At 36.8% G+C, this 21,195-nt stretch overlaps 1 pseudogene; it reads right to left on the bottom strand.

The window, feature by feature from the left end:
* LOC149253676 (protein RRP6-like 3) overlaps positions 1 to 20,677 on the bottom strand; it is a 63,905-nt pseudogene extending 43,228 nt beyond the window's left edge.
* Positions 20,678 to 21,195: the final 518 nt, after the last annotated feature.

The raw sequence follows: 21,195 nt of genomic DNA, 5'->3' as shown, positions 1-21,195 counted from the left end.
GATCAAAAAATATTAGTGTAATATTAATAACTAACACAATCACATCAAGAAAGTGGTTGCTATATGCTAGTTCCCTCTCTTTTCCACCTTAAAATAGCATCAATTGACATATAAAAGATAGAAAATGACGTTGATCAGTTCATAGCAATAACTAATAATGTGATTGTGCTAGTTGAGGACTCATTTGCATGGGGCTGATTAGTAGACCATGCTTAACTATAGTTGACAAGGTTGACCATAATTGAGGAGGGTTGATAATGGTTGGTTGATGTTAACCATGCTTGGCCATGGTAAACCATTAATCTAAAAATGTATGTATGTTACATTAATTTTGACAATTATTACTTTATTGTTACACTAATATTTGTCAACCATGGTTGACAATGGTTGATGTTACATTAATGGTTGAACAAGGTTGATGAGGTTGAAAATGGTCAACCATTATTATGAAAAAATATTTATGTTACATTAATATAACATGTTGAACAATAATAACCATGTTTAAACCTGGTGATAATGTTTGACCATGATAAAGCCTCCTTGACAATGTTTAAACATGGTTGAGTATGGTCAATCATAGTCATGTTTAACCATGAACAAGGTAGTATGTTGTCCATGGCTATCATAATTTTCCATGGTTCTCATTGAGTTAACCATTTTGACCATGGTTTTCCATAGGTCAATTGTACTAAGTATGGTTGAGCATGTTGTGTATGGTTGATTATGCTTGAGCATAGATGAACACGGTTGAGCTTCTTTTAACGTGGTTGAGCAAGGTAGATTATGGTTGAACTTGGTGACCATGTCTAAGCATGATTAATCTTTATTAACCATGGTTGAGCTTATTTGACCATGGTGGACTTTGGTCAACATATGGTTGACTATTACTAATCATGGTGGACCAAGATTGTCAATATTTAGCTATAGATGATTATGGTCCACCATGGTTGACCATGATGCCCATGTTAATCATGGTTGGCCATGTTGGAAATGGTTCACCACAGTAAAAAATGGTCAACCATGTACATCATAATTGACAATGATCATTTCACCATGTTTGACCTCGATTGAGCATGGTTCACCATCTTCACCATGTTGAAGACGATTGACCTTGTTGTCTACAATTGGTTATCTTCAACCACATATGACCATAGTTTATTGTGTTTGAGCTCAATTAAATGAGGGAACATCATGATTGATGTGGTTAAACATGGTCAACCATGGTTTTCAATGGTTTTGGTTAAACAAGGTTGGCCATGGCTAAAGTTGGTGACTGTATTTGACCATGTTTGAACATGGTTGATTATGGTCAAAATATTGTTAAATATGGTCAAATAAGGTCAAGTTATGGTTAATCATGAATATAGTAGTCCACATTGTCTATGTTAATGTTAATTGTCCATTATTTGACCATGTTGACAATGATTGATCAGGTTGTCCATGATAGACTATGGTTGAGCATGGGAACACGGTTGGAAATACTTGAGCATGTTTGAACATGGTTGAACTTGGTACCATATTTGATCATGGTTGAGCTTATCCAACCATGGTTCAATATGGTCAACATATTGTTGACTATGGTTAAACATGGTAGATCGAGGTTGTCAACATTAATCTATAGATGATTGTGGTCAACCATGGCTAACCATGATTCCCGTGCTGACCATGGTTGTCCATCTTGATCATGCTTATCATGGTTAACAACAGTTCACCACAGTCAAACATGTTGACCATGTAAACCATTTTGATTGTGGTTTTACCAAATTGGATATTAGTTTAACATGGCTTGTCATTTTAACCATGTTGATCATGGTTGACCTTGTTGTGAAGGATTAACTATGCTTGACCACATATGATCATAGTTGACTGGACTTTAACCTCAATCAAATGAGGGAAGATCATGGTTGACTAGGTTAAACATGGTTGAAATGGTTGTTAATAGTTTTCCTTTATTCATTACAACATCATTTTTGTGTCCAATTATGAATACATCTGAGGTTCATCACATCCTAATGTCATTTGTTGCGCATCACATTGTGATGAAATTTATTCTTCATCGCATATGACGTTATCTATTGTTTTTCACATTACGTCATGATTCATTCTTATGACTTATATCACCATTGAGCCCTCATGTCATAAGGTATATGAACCTCTGCCTTAGTCTAATGTATATTCCATACTTAAATTTATTTATTTTTTATGCAAAGTTAAATGTGAACCACGAGAGTCATGGTTCAACCATGTATCAAACCGTACACCAAGCCACCTACACAACAACCTATGATGGATATTATTGTGCTATTTCCAACCCCATCCTTGAGTACCCTTGGAATTCATGATGAGTGGTCCTTGGTTACATGTCACACCTGTAGTTTACTTCTTTGAGCAATCCATGTGACGAGGTCATAGATGGACAACAAATACATGTTCCATGGAATTTGGATAACATTCATGGCTTGATGCCTCATACTCGTTTGAGTGACTACCATCCCGAACTTTTTCATATGACATTGTGCCTATTTTCTGCAAACAAAGATCTTCTTGACAATGGGTTAGGGTTTGAAGAAATCTACTCAGTTTCCTAGTTGTTACACTAAAAAATGTCACCATGGCTATTTACAGTTAGTATGGCTCTATCAACAGTTATGCTATCCTCTTAGGCAAGTCTTATGCCTCTGCTCTCCATGTCAAACTCCAAAAAGAGAGAAAGTCTTTATAAATGTATTTATCTCTGGGTACGCAGGTTCTCTCAACCTTACCTGCGGGTACGCACCCAATGTTCACAAAAGCTGCGTCCTTGGACGCTCTGTATGTAAAGGGGCAGGTGCGTCCCCCTGTAAAGGTCAAAATGCGCAAGTTTCATCTTTAAAAAGTTACTTGTGGTCATTTCTAGAGCATTCTAGAAGGTTGTTCGACGTGTATTGAGCGCCTCCAGATGGTTCATGTACCCCTACCAAAGAGGAACTTATCCCATCAATAAGGGAGCTATCCCATCCAAAGAGGGGATTATCCCATTGATGGTGGACCTGAATAACTTCCTCTTGAGCACTATAAATACATGCATTGGGCCAGAAGGAGGGGAGGTTGGAAGTTATACATTTCTAAGGGTAGATGCTGCTGGAATTAGGACTCCCATTTAGAAGCTTGTGAGGAGAGATTACCATCTTTGCTTGTTCTATTTGGAAGTGGGTGAGCTTTGTCAAAGTAAAGGAGAACTCTTGATGGACCCTGGGAGGGACTTGCACAACACCAAGGCTCATGTTGTATTTGTTCCTTTTGTTTCCTATTAATGCAAATGAGTCCATTCTTCTCAATAACTTGTTATTTATGAGTTGTTTCATGTACTCCTTGGTCTATGTGTTAAATATGTTTTATTCTATGAGATTATCAAGTGCTATTTATTCGTTTGATTGTTAGTGGATGCAGGTTTCAAAGTGAAGGAGGAGCTCATCCGGATCAGTGAGGCTGGACTGCTACAACAGCGTTGGATTACAGGTAGGATCTAAACACTTGATTTCTTATATAGTAAATGCATGTTTAGAGAAGGATTGCTCTTATTTGTCTTGTTTGTCACTAGAGAGTCTTAGGCTCCTAGGGAGGTTGGTTGTGTCCGCACTATCGACTCTTTTCGCCTAACAAATTGGCGACTCCACTGGGGAATCCATTGATGTGAAAGTCTTTTCCTTTGTATGCAACTTTGATCTGAGAAAAGTCATTTATTTTCTGGTTTTTGGCTCTGTGACTTTGTTTTTGGGTGGGTTAGCTTAAGGTTAGATTCAATTTAGTTTTTCTTGGTTTTTTTAGTAGGACGCACCCTCTGAGTATTGCACAGTGCGTACTTGTACGCACTGTTGCTGTGTGCACAGAGCGGGCCCGCACCTGGCTTAAGTGGTTGCCTACGTCCCCTGCTAAAAATTAAGAAATTTCCATTTTTTACATTTTTCCTCTTAGATTTTGCTTTTTCTTAGTTTTTACTGCCCAGATCCATTAGTCTCCTGTCAAAGATCTTCACCTAAGCTTGTTTCATTGGCATTCCTGCTTTAAGCTTTCATCAATTGGGTGTTTTGAGTCTCTTTTTTGAGAAATTCTTGATTTGATTTCCTTTGGTCATTACTTGGAGGTTTCTCTCAGTTCTTTCACAATTTTGCATCTTTTTGCTTTCGTTTTTGCAAAAAAAATTCCCCCTCATTCGTCGGGGGGGGCTAAATTGTGTATGAGTGTTAATCGCCTTTGAGTGTTTTTATTTTTTGATCTTTGGAACTTTCGCCCAATTTTCTCGACTTGCACTTGATTGGTTCTTAGATCACATTAGAATCGTCTTGTGTTTGAGAATTCTCTTGCATAGATCACATTTGCATAATTAGAATTCTCATTTTCAGAATATGAATGAAAAATGTGCATAGATTACATTTGCATACTTTTCAAGTGAATTGTGCTTAGATTACAATTGCATAGTTTACATTCTGAAAAATCAATCGTAGATTTAGATCAGTTTTCTTTGATTTGAATTTATACAAAATAAAAAAAAAAAAAAAAATGGTTTGGAATTGATTTGCATTAGTTTTTCTTGATGAAATTAGTGCATTAGAGAATTTGTTATATTTTCTCTTAGTGATCAATTTTTTGCATTGTTGGAAGTGAATGGAAACTCTCTCCTTACTCTAGTTAGGATTCATCGAATTGAAAGGATTGCATTATCATATTCGATTTCATTCAGTTGAGTCGGGTCATAACACCATTGGTTTCATATTCATTTACCCATTTGAGTAATAACATCCTTAATAACACAGCGCTTAATTAAAATTCATCTAGTAATTTTTACATTTCTAGGGCTCTGAAACACCAATATAGATCAGGCTAGTGTCTTGGAGTAGGAGAGTAATTAACTCTCCAAGACAGCAAAACCAAACAAGTAGCTCATCTTGTGGTAGGATAAATCCAATTGTTTCATTTGTACTCTGGGAAAGCTCCTCTTAAAGGAGAAGCACGAGCTCGTGTCCGAACCAGTGAGGGGATCAATCCTCCCTTGTTGGGAACGACGCCAGACACGCACGTATTACAAACGGTAAACCTCAGATTAACCATTGTCGAGGAGCCAGGGGTCACTTGTCGGTCAACCTTGGATTATTGTCAAGGAGCCGGCAAGGGGATTGAGCTTGATACTCTGCCCTTGCGTGCTGTCGGAGTGTAGACTGTTCCCCCAGGTGCATTTGTTGCTATTGGTAACCTTAGTGACCATTATCTTTAGGTTTCTACCCAAGGTGACGGTGGAGGGAAGATCCCACTGTACCTGGAGTAGACGTCGGCTAGACTCACTTGGATTTTCCGGGGGGTTCACTTCACTCGAGACGGTTAAAGTGGAGGAACTTGTGCCGGTCTATTCATTAAGCAGGTTGCCGGGGTAACTGTTCCACCCGCCACTTCTGTACTGAATCCGGCGATGTTGGGTTTCATCTCCAACTAGTGTTTTCGGTCCGGAAGGTTACTGTTTGTGTTTGGTTTTACTCCTAGATTTGATAGCGCGTGTTAATTTGTTTGTTTTGACTTTTAGAGACCATAGGTGTGAATCGTGAATTTTAATTGTTAGGTGTGAATTGTGAATTGTTAATTTTAGTTTTAAAAAATTGTTAATAAAATTCACTGAAGTTGAATATAATGGCAAATGTTCCGGAATTTACCAACCTAGGAACCCCTCCTAATGAGAATCCTAGTACTTTTACTTACTTTGGAAATGTTGGTCCTCCTTATATGGCTACTTTGTCATTACCTGGATTTACAATAGGTTTACCGATATGGTTATTTTCAACTTCGTTGGCCCAAAATACTCCAATTGTTCCATCTCAACCGGATGCTTCACCTCAACAGAGTTCACCATCTCAACATCACCAACCTTCTGTTGACCCTTTACCTTCTTCGCCTAATTTTTCTTCCTCCATTTCTTCCTCTTCGCCTGTTAAAAGCCTTGATGCTAGTAACCAGGAGGCTAAGAAGAAGAAGAAAGGGAAGAAGAAGAAGAAGAAGAAGAAGAAGAAGCAAGATAAGAAAGTCAACCAGCCAACCATGGCTGTAAGTGTCAGTTGTGTTGAGGAAAATTCCGACATGCACCGTAAACCCAAATACCCTTGCAGGCTTTGTAAGGGTGACCACTTCCTTGTCAATTGTCCTGGTATTCCAAAGGTCTTGGAAGTATGGTCAGAAAAATCCCATCAACTTTCCATTGATCCATCAACCAGTGATAGTCAGGTTCCTGGGAAAAAGGGTAAAGTTAGGTTTCCTTGTAAGTTATGCAAAGGGAGTCATCAAACTCACATTTGCCCTCACATGGATGAAGCCTCAACATTGTTGGAAAAACTTACTGTTCCACAGCAAGAATTTCCAACTGGTTACCGTAAACTTTCTCCCAACCTACCGTCAACTGACGGAGTGATTGATCTAACTTCAAGTACAGTCGATCACACTCTTCCATTGGAGAGTGAAACTCATGTCACTCAGGTTGATGATCAATTAGTTGATCAAGTGGTCGATTCAATTTCACATTCGGTCGATCCCACTTTCCCTTCAGAGAGTGAACTTCATACCGCTCAGGTTCTTCTTGTTACATCAGATTCTTCTATGCCGGGGGGCATTTCACCTGTTTCTACAGAACCCCCTCCAAGCACTGAGGTCTTTTCCTTTGATTGGAATAGACTGACAGAACCTCGTCTTGCTTCCTTCATCCCTTTCCAAATCATTGTCAAGGCTGGTGGTAGGGACATACATCGTACTCAGGTAGATGAAGGTGCTTCTGTTAGTATTTTATCCTCAACTGTTTGGAAAGCTTTGGGTTCCCCTCATCTTGCGCCTATTACGCAGAATCTGAAAGCTTTTAACAGAACCATTAGTGAACCTTTAGGGATCCTTCCTAAGTTTTCTATTACTTTGGAAGGTAAATCTGTCTGTATTGATCTTATGGTAGTTCGAGGTCCCTTGGATTTCAATTTACTCCTTGGGCGAGACTATGTTTATACAATGAAAGCTGTCGTATCGACACTCTTTCGCGTGATGTCTTTTCCTCACAATGGCAGTACTGTGACTGTAGACCAGCTTTCGTTCCCTAGTCTTGTCTCAACTACCAATAATATGACACCCCTAAATGTTCCTGATTCTAAAGTGGTATCTACCCTGCCACGGGTTAATTATGTGGCAACTGGTCCCATGTTTTCAGTTATCGATGTAAGTGAGCCTCTCACTATTTGCTCATCTTCCTTTGATTTAGATCTGGTAATTGACATGGAAAACTCTATGGGATTACTTGAACACGATGTTCTTATCCCTTTTGAGTCCTTCCTTCCAAAAAACTATTCTTCCTTCGGATGAAGACCTTTTGGAAGCCATGATCAAGGTGTGTCCATTGACATGTCTTTCTTCCAGTTGGAAACCATGATCAATGGTGTGAGGAAAGTTCCTTTTACTGTGTCAACTTCGTTAAAAAATGAAACAAGGAGTGTGAGGAAAGTTCCTTTTACTGTGTCAACCTCGTTAAAAAATGAATCAGGTACGAGGAGAGTTTTTCCTGTATCAACCTCGTTAAAAAATGAAATAGGCTGTTGCGAGGATAGTTTTTTCCTGTACCAACCTCGTTAAAAAATGAAACATGCTGCAGTGAGGATAGTTTCTTCTAGTCTCAACCTCGTTAAAAAATGAAACTGGACGTCATGAGCATAGTTCTTTGTCTTGTGTCAAGCTCATTAAAAAATGAAACAAGGAGCACGAGGAAAGTTCCTTTTACTGTGTCAACCTCGTTAAAAAATGAATCAGTGTGTACGAGGATAGTTTTTTCCTGTATCAACCACGTTAAAAAATGAAACAGGCTAGCATGAGGATAGTTCTTTTACTGAGTCAACCTCATTAAAAAATGAATCAGGTAGATTTTTTAGGATATGTAGGTAGATTGTAGCAAGTAGGGTTTTGAGGATAGTTCTTTTCTTGTGTCAACCTCCTTAAAAAATGAAACAACTCCCTTTTCAAGTTAAATATTGAAAGTAAACCTTCATTCCTTTCATCCATCTGGTTGAATGCAATGAAACCTAGGGGGCATGTACCTCGCTTTGCATCATTATACTGGGGGCATGCGAACTTTTTGAGCATAGTTCCTTGTCTTGTGTCAAGCTCGTTAAAAAATAAAACAAGGGTAGGTTAAGTAGGTAGATTGTAGAGAGTTTTCATGAGCATAGTTCCTTGTCTTGTGTCAAGCTCGTTAAAAAATGAATCAAGGTTTTTATGAGCATAGTTCCTTGTCTTGTGTCAAGCTCGTTAAAAAATGAATCAAGGTTTTTATGAGCATAGTTCCTTGTCTTGTGTCGAGCTCGTTAAAAAATGAAACAAGTATTTTAGAGCATAGTTCCTTGTCTTGTGTCAAGCTCGTTAAAAAATGAATCAAGGTTTTTAGAGTAGAGTTTTTGTTAGGTAGATTGTAGAGAGTAGTCATGAGCATAGTTCCTTATCCTGTGTCAAGCTCGTTTAAAAAATGAAACAAGGGTTTTGAGGATAGTTCTTTTCCTTTGTCAACCTCACTAAAAAATGAAACAACTCCCACAAGTCTTTCCAAGGTCTTGAAAGTAAAGCTTCATTCCATTCACCTCATTGAATGCAATGAAGCTTGGGGGGCATGTACCTCATTTTGCGTCATTATGCTGGGGGCATGCGAGCTTATAACAAGCATAGTTTTTCGTTTCAAGCTTGCGTAAACATGAAACCGAATCTAAGCATAGTTCTTTTCCTGTGTCAAGCTCGTTAAAAAATGAAACAAATCCTCCTCTAATTGAGTCGCGAGTTTGACTAGATCTCATAAATGTTAGGTTGTATATTTCGGTTAGTTATTTCAGTTTTTTACGTAATTTTAGGTCGGGTCTTTCAAATGATCTCGTACTTGAACCTTCATTTCATCCACCATAGTTGAATGAAATGAAGCTGGGGGGGCATGCGCTCTAGCCGTTACGCTTAGGGGGCATCAAGCATAGTTTTCTCTCTGTTTCAAGCTTGTGAAAAAATGAAACTACTTTGAAGCATAGTTTTTATCTGTTTCAAGCTTTTGTAAAAATAAAACCTATCTCGAGTCGATTTCAGCTATTTTCAAGACTCGTTAAAATCATGAAAATCTCGAGATTATTTTGCTATCTTTCATTATCGTAAAACAAATGAAAATGCCGAGTTCTTTCCGTCTTTTCCTGCTCGTAAATTAAATTGAAAGTCGGCCATATGAGTACATTTTTATCATTTTTTCAAACTCATTAAAGCTTACGAAAAAATGAAAACCATGAGTACATTTTTATCATTTTTTCGAACTCGTTAAAACTTACGAAAAAGTGAAACCTCAGAGTCATCTTTTAAGCTCTTTTTTTACTCCTAAAACATGAAAAGATTGCCGAGCGTTTCTTTTACACTCGTTAAAACGGAATTAAAAGACGGTCCCCTTATAGCTCTTTTCTGACCGTAAAATCAAGAAAAGATTGCCGGGTTTTTGTCGTTTCAAACTCGATACGGAAATAAAACGACGTGTCCTTGATCGCGTTTTACTTTTCATGTCAGAGACACTAATCATGAAAGTACTCCTTGGTCGCAAGACCAAGCGGTTCTCCCAGGTATTATTTTATACTTTTTCGGGCTTGGGGGACACAAATTTACGAAAAAGTTCAACCTGGAGTCTTCTTAAGTTTTTTAGACTCTCTAAAATTGAAAAACGCCGAGTTTCTCCTATACTGGGCTCGTTAAAAATTTCACAGTAAAGGACCTGTTCAATTACAAACAGGAACGAACCACTCCTTCCTAGGGTTCGAATCAAAAATAGGTTGGACTCATCCGAAGGATGAGCTTATAATCAAGCATATGTTATCCTCCTCAAGCTTGTTAAAAATAAAGAGGTACTTGCCAGAAATGGTGGGGGAAAAGAGAGAAGAATGAGCCTATTTGTTATCTTTTGTCTCAGAAGAAACTTTATTACCACTCTTGGACACGAAACTTTTCATTCACCTGGGTTGGGAAATCCTTTACCTCACAGTTGATCAAACCACTTTGAAAGTCTTCAGCCGGGTTCCGGGGATTAACTTTGAGTTATTCATCACCAAGCCATCTGTCGTGTCGTTATGTGTTCAAGAGGTCTGCAAGCAAAACTTTCATCTGCAAAATACTTATCATCCATTTGACCATCTATGAGTCAGTCCTTACAGCAACATTTCTTCAACTTGAACAAATGATTTCGTGTTGTGGGCTTGCCTGCAACGGGTCGCTTTCTATCGACATCAGCACATTATCTAGAGAGATGACTTAGAAATAGTCAGTACCTTGGAGTCTGCATGCATCAATGGCAGGTTTCTCGCCTTTGACGTCAGTTTACATCATTGACTTTCAATCGAAGGATTCCGTGAAATGTTCGACATCAACTCATTCATTCACATCTCATGGATTGTACTGGGTACTTTGAGAACCATTGACATTACTGGTGGTCTCTCTCACACTTGTTAACAGTTTACATCATCGACTGGTAATCAAGTGGTTTCTACCATGTTCGACATCAACTCATTTATTCACATGGCTAGAATCGTACCAATTCGAGAAAGTAGAAATGAAGACCCTGGATCTAGTTTCCACCATCCAGGCTGCGAGGAGTTTTGTATTCATTATCTAAGTAGACTAATCATAAGCAGATGGCTGCGCCCATACTGTGTCTACAAAAGTCTATGATTATGATGTACTGCAAGATCATTCCTGTATCAGAGTAGTTAGTCTGTTAGTTAAAGTTTTGATCTGAGTATGGGAATGCCTACCTCAGTGATGATATAATCTTATACATGTATTTTGTGTTGAAAATTGCAGGTTCTGACCAGGCTCTCCACGAGATAATCCTTGAAATGATAAAGCGCTTCACCCTTCCTAGATAATACAAAACCCTAATCTATTACAGGCTTCGCACTTTAGGGGGCAATCTGTTACACTAAAAAATGTCACCGTGGCTATTTACAGTTAGTATGGATCTATCAACAGTCATGCTATCCTCTTAGGCAAGTCTTATGCCTCTGCTCTCCATGTCAAACTCCAAAAAGAGAGAAAGTCTTTATAAATGTATTTATCTCTAGGTACGCAGGTTCTCTCAACCTTACCTGCGGGTACGCACCCAATGTTCACAAAAGCTGCGTCCTTGAACGCTCTGTATGTAAAGGGGCAGGTGTGTCCCCCTGTAAAGGTCAAAATGCGCAAGTTTCATCTTTAAAAAGTTACTTGTGGTCATTTCTAGAGCATTCTAGAAGGTTGTTCGACGTGTATTGAGCGCCTCCAGATGGTTCATGTACCCCTACCAAAGAGGAACTTATCCCATCAATAAGGTAGCTATCCCATCCAAAGAGGGGATTATTCCATTGATGGTGGACCTGAATAACTTCCTCTTGAGCACTATAAACACAGGCATTGGGCCAGAAGGAGGGGAGGTTGGAAGCTATACATTTCTAAGGGTAGATGCTGCTGGAATTAGGATTCCCATTTAGAAGCTTGTGAGGAGAGATTACCATCTTTGCTTGTTCTATTTGGAAGTGGGTGAGCTTTGTCAAAGTAAAGGAGAACTCTTGATGGACCCTGGGAGGGACTTGCACAACACCAAGGCTCAGGTTGTATTTGTTCCTTTTGTTTCCTATTAATGCAAATGAGTCCATTCTTCTCAATAACTTGTTATTTATGAGTTTTTTCATGTACTCCTTGGTCTATGTGTTAAATATGTTTTATTCTATGAGATTATCAAGTGCTATTTAATCGTTTGATTGTTAGTGGATGCAGGTTTCAAAGTGAAGGAGGAGCTCATCCGGATCAGTGAGGCTGGACTGCTACAACAGCGTTGGATTACAGGTAGGATCTAAACACTTGATTTCTTATATAGTAAATGCATGTTTAGAGAAGGATTGCTCTTATTTGTCTTGTTTGTCACTAGAGAGTCTTAGGCTCCTAGGGAGGTTGGTTGTGTCCGCACTATCGACTCTTTCCGCCTGACACTAGTGTTTGATTATACTATGATTCAATAGAGTTTTATTTTCATCTCACCCTATGGTGATGTCTTTAACTGCAACTCGAAAATAATCTACCTTTCATAGCCTATTTGATGAATTATGCTACAGAGGCTTTGTTTCCTAGGTTTGAATTTTTTATTACTTTGTTTATCATGCAAATGGAAAAGAAATCTAACTAATGATTTTATTTAGGGAGTTTTTAGGTTTTACGTTGATCCTTTCAATGATAGCCTGATGCAAAACACTTTGTTTGGATAATGCAGATATTTTAGAGAACATAATAAAAATACCTTGCTATCTGCCATTTCCACATGATGTTTTAACTATTAGCTTTGGAAAGGTATATAGCTTAATTATTGCATTCAACCTTTTTTTTATAACATGTTTTTTCTTATTTGTTATCCTCTCAAAGTTTCAATGAAAGTTGATGCGAGCATTTCTTCTTTTGAATTATTTCCATGGTTTTCTGATTGGAAGAATTATAAGGGTTGCATGCTTGGATTCTTCTTTAGATTTTTGAATAAAGGAAATCACTTGTTGAAATAACCTTTTTTGGTTAAGGTCTAAGTTGGCCATGGACATAGATAATTTGTACTAGGTATTACACCACACTTCCTTTTACTATTCTTTGTTCCTTGAATACTTCTTTTTTATTTTGGGTTACTTTTAGCTTAATTTAGAATAAAGGGTTTCATACTTGAAAACCTTTTATTTTTTGGTTCAATGGTAAGGGTTCCAACTATATACTCAATTCCCTAATAATCTACATATTTTCAAGAAGTTATTTGTTGTCAAATTTTTGGATTCAAGAATTTATTTTATGGCTTATGTTTTTATGGTGAGCTTACTAACATAAATTTATATGATTGTTTTGTAACAAGATTGTTCTCCAAATCCCAACAATACTTTTGGTTTATCACTCCTCATAAGAACCCTCCCTGAACATTATGTTTCTTCCGCAAGTACTTAAAGGATAAAGTGAATGATGTTGATTGATGATTTACCATGAGTACTTCTTATGAGCTTTATTTCTTAGGGTTTATGCATACTCGATCTCGAGTTGTATTTTTAGTTTTAAGGATTCAATATTATTAAATTATTACTTTGTCTTTTGAACAATTTATTCAATGAGACTACAGAGTATGCATACACAACTTGTTTTGGAAATATTCATACACTAGGTTATTCTATACTCAATTTTTTTATGTCTAGGATACTTGAACCCACAATTTATGCACGATTAATCTAAATGATTTAAGAAAGTATTTTGACTATATTATTATGTATGTATGCATTTATTCTCTGTAACTGATTTTATTCTAGAAATATTTCAGCATCACTCCTCAATCGGGAATACGTATGGTTATTATTTTCAATTTGTTCAGTATTTCATTGTTTTAAAATTAGATACTCTTCATATCACATAGTTCATAGTTTATTTCAAATTTTCCTCCTTTATATATTTGACCAAAGTCAAGATTTAGAGTATTTCTTAGCAAAATTTGTGGATAAATGGGTAGTTGCGAGATACATGTACAATTCAATTATGAAGCCACCTATCGAGTGGGTTTTACTTAACGAAGTGGTAATGCATGTGTAACATGCTTAAATATCTCTATTTGACTATGTGGTATATTGAAATAAAATCCTCTATAGAGTTTCCACATACTCCATGTTCATGATAAAGTAGTAGTACTTGTCCAAAATACTATCATATTTGAATTTGATGTTTTAGATAATTCATTGAGGAATATTCCTCCTCTTATAAAGAAAATATACATACCTATATTTTCTCTATTCAACATATCATCCTATATTTATATATGTTCGCTTCATTGACTATGAAACATGCATGTATCCATGCATTACTTGTTTTCAATAGTTAAATGCATTCATAATAATTTCTATAAATTTACTCATGCATGCTAATTACTTGGTTTTCTTCCTCTAGTCATTCAATGTATTGTTCCTTGTTCATTATTGGCATAAACACCCACATGCTAAACATTAATATTAATTACATGTTTTGAAACCAAACCTCTCTGATAAAAAAAATGACTACAATATCCTTTTTACCTATTTGAACACTTGGAAATATAGTAGGATCTAGCAATTTCCTCCCAACCAATGAATTGTAACCACAAAAATTCCCTCCTTAGCAAGAGGATTCTCTACTACTAGTAATATCATCTTCATTTGTTCATATTTTTCCTCCTCCCCATGTAGAGTCTAGGAATGTCCTACTTGTTCCATGTCCAATCACTCTTTTTTGTACCTTGGATTTTTACAGGAGTATTTCTTTCTTTTCTTTCTAGCATTTGCATTTAACTATAACCAAATTCTCCTTTTCCCCCACCCAACATAGAATCTCTCTCTAGTTACATTGTCTCTTGGTTGTGATCATTTCTCCTGGAATCTTGGGGAATCATGGTAGGTTATAACTATGACAATTTCCACCTTTACTTGTCCAGTACTTGGGACTCCATACACAAATAATTACTTGACAATAGAGCAACATGACGACTCATGTACCATTTCGCAATTGGCGGTGCTCGAAATCCATCAACCAAGGGGGTATCCCTGATGTGAAGCCCCAATTATACCACACACCTTTTGGAATAGGAGCCCCATCTACAGTATCATTCTGGTTGCGATATTTTGCTTATAGATTTTTCGTGGCTTTAACTGTCAGCAAGAAAGAGAAGAGTATATGTGCCTTTGGGAAAAAAAGTAAGTGTGCCTGGTGAATGTTCGGTTGTAGGTGTATCCACGTTCTTCTACTGTGGAGGAAGGAATGTGAGCCTCTAAGAGAAAGGTAATTGTAAAACCCTAGTAGAGGTGCACACAAGAGACAAGATCCCTGCCTAACATCGAGAAGAATATTCCACATAGATGTGACAATTGTTACAAGAATTACAACACATTTTCAATTAGATAAGCACTAAAATAACAAAAATGTTCAACTACTTTAGTAAATGTGAAAGAAAATATGGACCATAAATATTCACAGGACAATCTTACAAATATTAACAATCCATGCATGAAAACATGTTGCCCTTCAAGCTTCAAGTATGAAGTAAAATTCCCATGATACATGGATATAACAACCATCACTAGCTCTAATAGTGGAGCATTGGAGCCACTCCTTGCTCCCCAAAAGAAATAGCTTGTCTCTCTTACGTTTACATTGATGACATTCTAATCTTTTCTAAGAACATCCAAGACCATTTCAAGTATGTTCATACATTTAAGCAGCTGGTAAAGCATAATGGTCTAGTTTTAAGTAAGAAAAAGATAGAAGTTTTCCAAACTACTATCAAATTTCTCGGCCATACTATTTTCAATGGCCAAATTTCTCTATAAAAGCATGCGCTTGAATTTGTTGACAGATTTCTAGATTTTATTATAGACAAAAACCAGCTTCAAAGGTTTTTGGGTTGTTTGAATTATGTCAGTAACTTTTATCAAGATTGTGCGACTGACATGAGTACATTAAATAAAAGGCTTAAAAAGAATCCACCTCAGTGGACATAAAAACACACTAGAGCTGTTCAGAACATCAAAGACAAGGTAAAATCTCTTCCTATTCTATATGTCTCTGACGACAATGCATTAAAGATTGTTGAAACAGATGCCAGTGATATAGGATGGGGAGGAATCCTAAAGCAGAGAAAAGATGACACTGAACAAGTTGTCTAGTATGCATCTGGCACCTAGAATCCCGCTGAGCAGAATTACTCCACAATTGAGAAAAAATTCAAAGTTGCATGGAACTACATCAGCAAATTTGATGTCTATTTAATAAACAGACAGTTTTTGCTCCGAACTAATGCTTCAGCCTTATAGAAGGTATTAACTAAGGACATCAAGAAACCAGGCGAGGCAAAATTTTCCAGGTGGCAAGCACTCTTTTCTATCTTCGATTTTCAAGTTGAACATATAAAGGGCACAAAAAATTGTCTCCTACATTTTCTTAGTAGATAGTTTATCCAATCTCAGGAACATATCATGGTCATAGTTACAGAATGGGACCAAGAGCAGAAACAAGAAGTCCTGCGCACTATACCAGACAACTAGGACTGGGAAGAATACAGAGAAAATTGGAAGCCTACATGGCAGCTGAGAAATACAAAAGTACTAGATGCTAATCTGCAAGCACATACTGACATTCAACATCTTGTACCAGAAAGAAGAGTGTATCCAAAAGGGAGTAAATGGATACATGATATGATTTACACAAAGGCAAAAAGGGATGCCTTATATGCAAAAGATGCTCTTCAAAGAGACTTTAATGATATTTCAGGTATATGGTGTCATGGAGGAATCTACAACGGAATTTATGAAAAATATTTCTGCATTCATCGAACCAGGAATCTGGCGTGGCCCATGCCTACTCAGACCTCTACATTATGGCCAGGAGGAGATCCTAAGCTTATTTTTCTGGATAGAATATATGACTTTGCAGCATACAAACAACTATAGTGGGATTTCCTTAATGTAGATGACAAAGAAGAAACCCATTATACTAAATTAAAATTTAGTACAACGGGTATAATGCAAAGAAATCAATAGTGTGACTGGTTACAGAAATGGTGGGCCGAATATGGTGTTAACAGAATAGTAATGGACCCACTCTATAATGAAGGATACTATAGATTCCACTGTGATATTTGTTTTCAACTTAACATCCCACACTTTTTTCACATCCCATACAAAACTAACAATGTAAACTTTGAAACGGGAACTGATACTGTTACCCGTTTTGTAGAGGTGGCAAAAAAATGACCCGATTTTCAAAAGTGTTGATGCAGAATACACATGTTTTTTTTAGAACATGGTTTTTGGAACTTTAATTTTTTTCATGTGCATTAAGTTTTAGAATGGTAGTGAATGGTAGTGATTTTCATCCTGATTTTAAAAAGTGAGTATTATGCATCACACCCTTTTTTTAAAAGACCTATTTTTTGAAAGACCGTTTTTTTTAAAGACCTAGTGTGTGAAATGTAAAAAATTATTTTCTAAATTTGATAGTTTTTGAAGTCGTCATTGTATTCATATTTTCTTGTTCTCTATCTTAATTTTTTTTTTTTTTTAGTGGGGTTTTTATTGTTTTGCGTTTTTAAATTAGAAAGTCGATAGTTTGAATTTTAGATAATCTACATATTTAGACATCCTTAATTAATTTTTCAATCCACATGAAATAATTGTTTCTAAAAAACAACATTTTTTAACAATGGACATAAAAAATAACCATTTTTAACATAAATATAACAAAAAAACTAAACGTTTTGATAATTTTTTGCTAGAATTAACATGTCAAAATCACAATTTTTATACAAAAATATTAACTAAAAATGGTCAAATAATAGTTTTTTTTATGAATTTCATGTCAAAAAGATAATAATAACTACTTTTTTTTCAAAAAATAATGATTAACTTAAAAATCAATGCAAAAATCGCATATTACCAATATTGAACGTATAACAACCCTAATTGAGTGTTTATTCTTCTCATAAAATGTCAAAGTCAAAACATTGCAAATCTTGATTTACAAGCATAACTTAAATTTAATCAACAATGTCACGTAATCCAAACTCTTCGTCCTCTAGAGTTTCATCATTGTCCTCTTCCACAATATTTTTTGTTTCATTTTGCTCATTTTCCTCTTCTAATGGGTCTTTGATGTCTGCAAATCTCCCAATATATGTCTTTCCATACATTCCATGTAATGGTGGTTGGGGTTCCTTTGCCTTTTTTGCCACACGTGATTCACTAAAGTCCCCTTTCTTCAACCCAATTTCTTGCATTGCATCTGGAAGAAATTGAAGAGCATTAATTCTTTGCTGAATGAAATTGCATTGTAATGGATCTTTCTCAATTGCAATGCAATTTCTTCCTTTTTGAGGGTTTTGTTGTTCTGTTTGTGGGTCTATGGCTTTAAGCAGTTTGATATTTCTTTAGCCCAAAGTTCCTTGGGGACTGTTGTATTTTATGTATTTTTTTTTTCCGATTTAATGAAATAGAAGGTACAACTCTTAGTTTAGCAAAACAAAAAGAAAATTTGCTCAGGGGGAGTTCCAGTACAGGTACCAGTTCCCATTGGTTGGGTAGAGCATCTTTCTATTCACTGTGGTTTTGCGGTAGGCCAAGTCATTTATTCATATAAGCGAATGAATGTTAAACATGTATTTTTGTTTTCTGATTTTTGTCTTTATTTTTTATGCTTGTGGTTATTCCAATGTATTAATGTTTTGTAATTTGAAAATTATGAAATCAAAAGAGGAATGTAATATTTCTTTGGGTTAGGTTAGTTATCGAGGTTAATAAACAAACCATAAGTCATTGAACCAAAGGAGAACAATCATAAACGCTAATTAATAGGCTTGAAGATTGCTGCAAGCCCTAGGTTAAGCCTGCATTATCCACAGACTAAACACACATACACACACACACATATAAATACTCTTGAAAACATAAAAAAAATGTGTAAATGAATGTGTAGATTGTTTTTAATACTAAGTGAATTTATTGTTCTAGATATTTCTATCTAACACACATAAACATAATATGATGAATGAAGGCTTTCAAGCTATTTTTGAAAAGTATCAACTATAACTAATATAATGTAATGAGAAAAATATCTGAGTCGAAGAAAGTAATACATGAGAGCTAAGAAAAATTGAAAGAAAAACTAATTTAAAATTAGTAATATTAGTAATATATATGTCAAGCATACTATTATAGGATTTATCATTCACATGTGTTTCCTTCCAAGGTGTTTAATACCCAAAATGGTGAAACAAAATTTAGATGTGAGAACATAAAGGTTTTTCTTTATTTTTCTAATGATAAATGAACAACCACCAAATAAGATGTACAAGCAACATGCATAACATAATAGGTAACCTTTTACAAGCCGACATATCATTTAAACCAAATGTATTTGTTATGCGTTATGTGTGAAGAGACATAAAAAATAACCATCCAAGATCAAACCTCTTATATCAATACATATAAACATATTATTAATATATAAATTTATTAAACAAGGGCAACTTTTTCGGTTAATTATCTCGAACAATATTCCTTATTTTAAAAACCAATATCTCTCATGTCAAAAGAAATATCTTCACGCATATCCATCATGTTGCTGTAAAAATATAATAAACTATATCTTTGATTCCATTGCATTGTATGCAGCAGCTTAATTTTCCATACTTTCGTTTAAACTTATCTTTACAAATATTCATGTTGTATCCGGGGTTTCAAAGTATTCTTCTTAAGCGTACCATGTCGGCTTCAATATTCAATGAATATATTGGCAAATTCTCTTCCACAACAGTGGATGAAATTAATTCTGCATCTGTTCCTTTTGTGCTCAAAGTACTTCTCCACGGAGAGCTATCAACTTCGTTGCCTTTAGAACCACTACTGTCCATAGAACTAGAATTTATGCCAAGCTGCTTAAAAACCAAACCTTTCTTCTTGCTTAAACGCCTTTTCTCCCTTGGACCCATGCCAACAAGTAGGGCAGCCTCTAGGCCTTCCCGAGTAATATTCGTACCTTCGTAATAATTTTTGATTACCATTTCAAGCTCTTCACGTCGTTCATTTGGCATTGTTTATCCATGCCGCAAGAGTGCCATTGCAGCAATTCTCAATTGTAAAGGAGAAACACCTCTTTCACCACCATCTGCAACAAATTCAGCTCCATTGACTCCTCCCTGACTATTCCTAGAATCTACTACCTTTCTTGCAAACAAAGGAATTCCAAACTTAGTAGCAACTTGTCTCTTATACTTCTCAGCGGCAGAATGTGCAATTTCATGACAGTCAACACAAAGCAAAACAATATCATGTGACCGGTGGCTCTTTAAATGTTCTGGAAAATGCATCCTATAGCAAGACGGAATGATCCTGTACCGTAAATAATGATTGCTCTCTCCGCAACCAACACACATGTTCTTTTTGCTTTGAATGTAGAATTCATTGTTTTCATCTTCAGGGCGACCTTTGGGCTCAAAAAGAAGTTTTACAGCTGGAGGGTCATCCTCTATAAGTTCTGCCAAATCCCGACGAATATACCAATCAAGCTTTCTCTGATCGCAATAACAAAGTAGGCGACCATCACTGGCATAGATTCTACAATTGTGATAAACAGGTGACTTGCACGAAAATTTCCGCACAAACTGTGCACGTGAAGCTTCCTTACTGCCTCGTTTTGACACTCTGTCTCGATTTGCCTCAGAGAACATTAACCTCTTTGAATTGAACCTAGAAGATTTTCCTGCTGTATGCCCCTCCCAGTTGTCAACTTGCATGTTTCCACAATAATTACCCTGTTTAACTCCCACACATGCAATATCTTTTTGCAAATTACCGTTCTTGCTGACAACATCCTCTTTAAGGAGGTTGCATAAATCTTTTATGTGCATATAGACCACAGGAGATGGTGAAGGAACTGGTGTCATGAAAGAAGACTCGGTGACGGACTACACAATAGAATCAGCTGCAGAAATTGTACTATAAATCTTTTTTGGACTAGTAGGTGTTGCCTTTGCCAGAAAAAATATTGCTTGATCAGAAAGTATAAAATGTAAACTCTCATCTTTTGCCCGGGCCACAGCACGTGCATACTGGACCATGGCCTCTGGTAGAGGACGTAATCGCCAATCTGCACGCTGAAAGACTTTATTTGAAGATATTCCACAATATGTTTGAAGCAAATATGACAGTGACCTCTGTGGTTTACCAAGAACATCGCATGCCCCCGGCAGCGGCACCCCCGGGCCGCCCCGCCCCGCCCGACCCGCGGCGGGTCGATTCCGGGAATCGACCCGCCGCCGATCGGGGGGGGCGGGGCGGCCCGGGGGTGGCGCTGCAGGTCTAGATCCGCGCAGCGCCACCCCCGGGCCGCCCCACCCCGCCCGACCGACGGCGGGTCGATTCCCGGAATCGACTCGCCGCCAGTCGGGCGGGGCGGGGCGGCCCTGGGTGGCGCTGTGGGTCTCAGTTGCTGCATATATGCAAATAAGTCGTTTATTTATTACTGTCTTCTATTACATTTATTTTGAGCACATAAGAATGTGCATTTTTTTATTTAAGTATATATATATCTTCACAAATACAATGAAAAAATTGCCACAATCAACATTGAATTGAA

This window comes from Pinus tabuliformis, chromosome 7 (genome assembly GCF_031772625.1).
Source record: "Pinus tabuliformis cultivar Carrire ecotype Pingquan chromosome 7, CPIR1, whole genome shotgun sequence".
Lineage (NCBI taxonomy): Eukaryota > Viridiplantae > Streptophyta > Pinopsida > Pinales > Pinaceae > Pinus > Pinus tabuliformis.
Note: the sequence above shows the minus strand (reverse complement) of the source record. Positions and strands in the feature narration are given on the sequence as shown.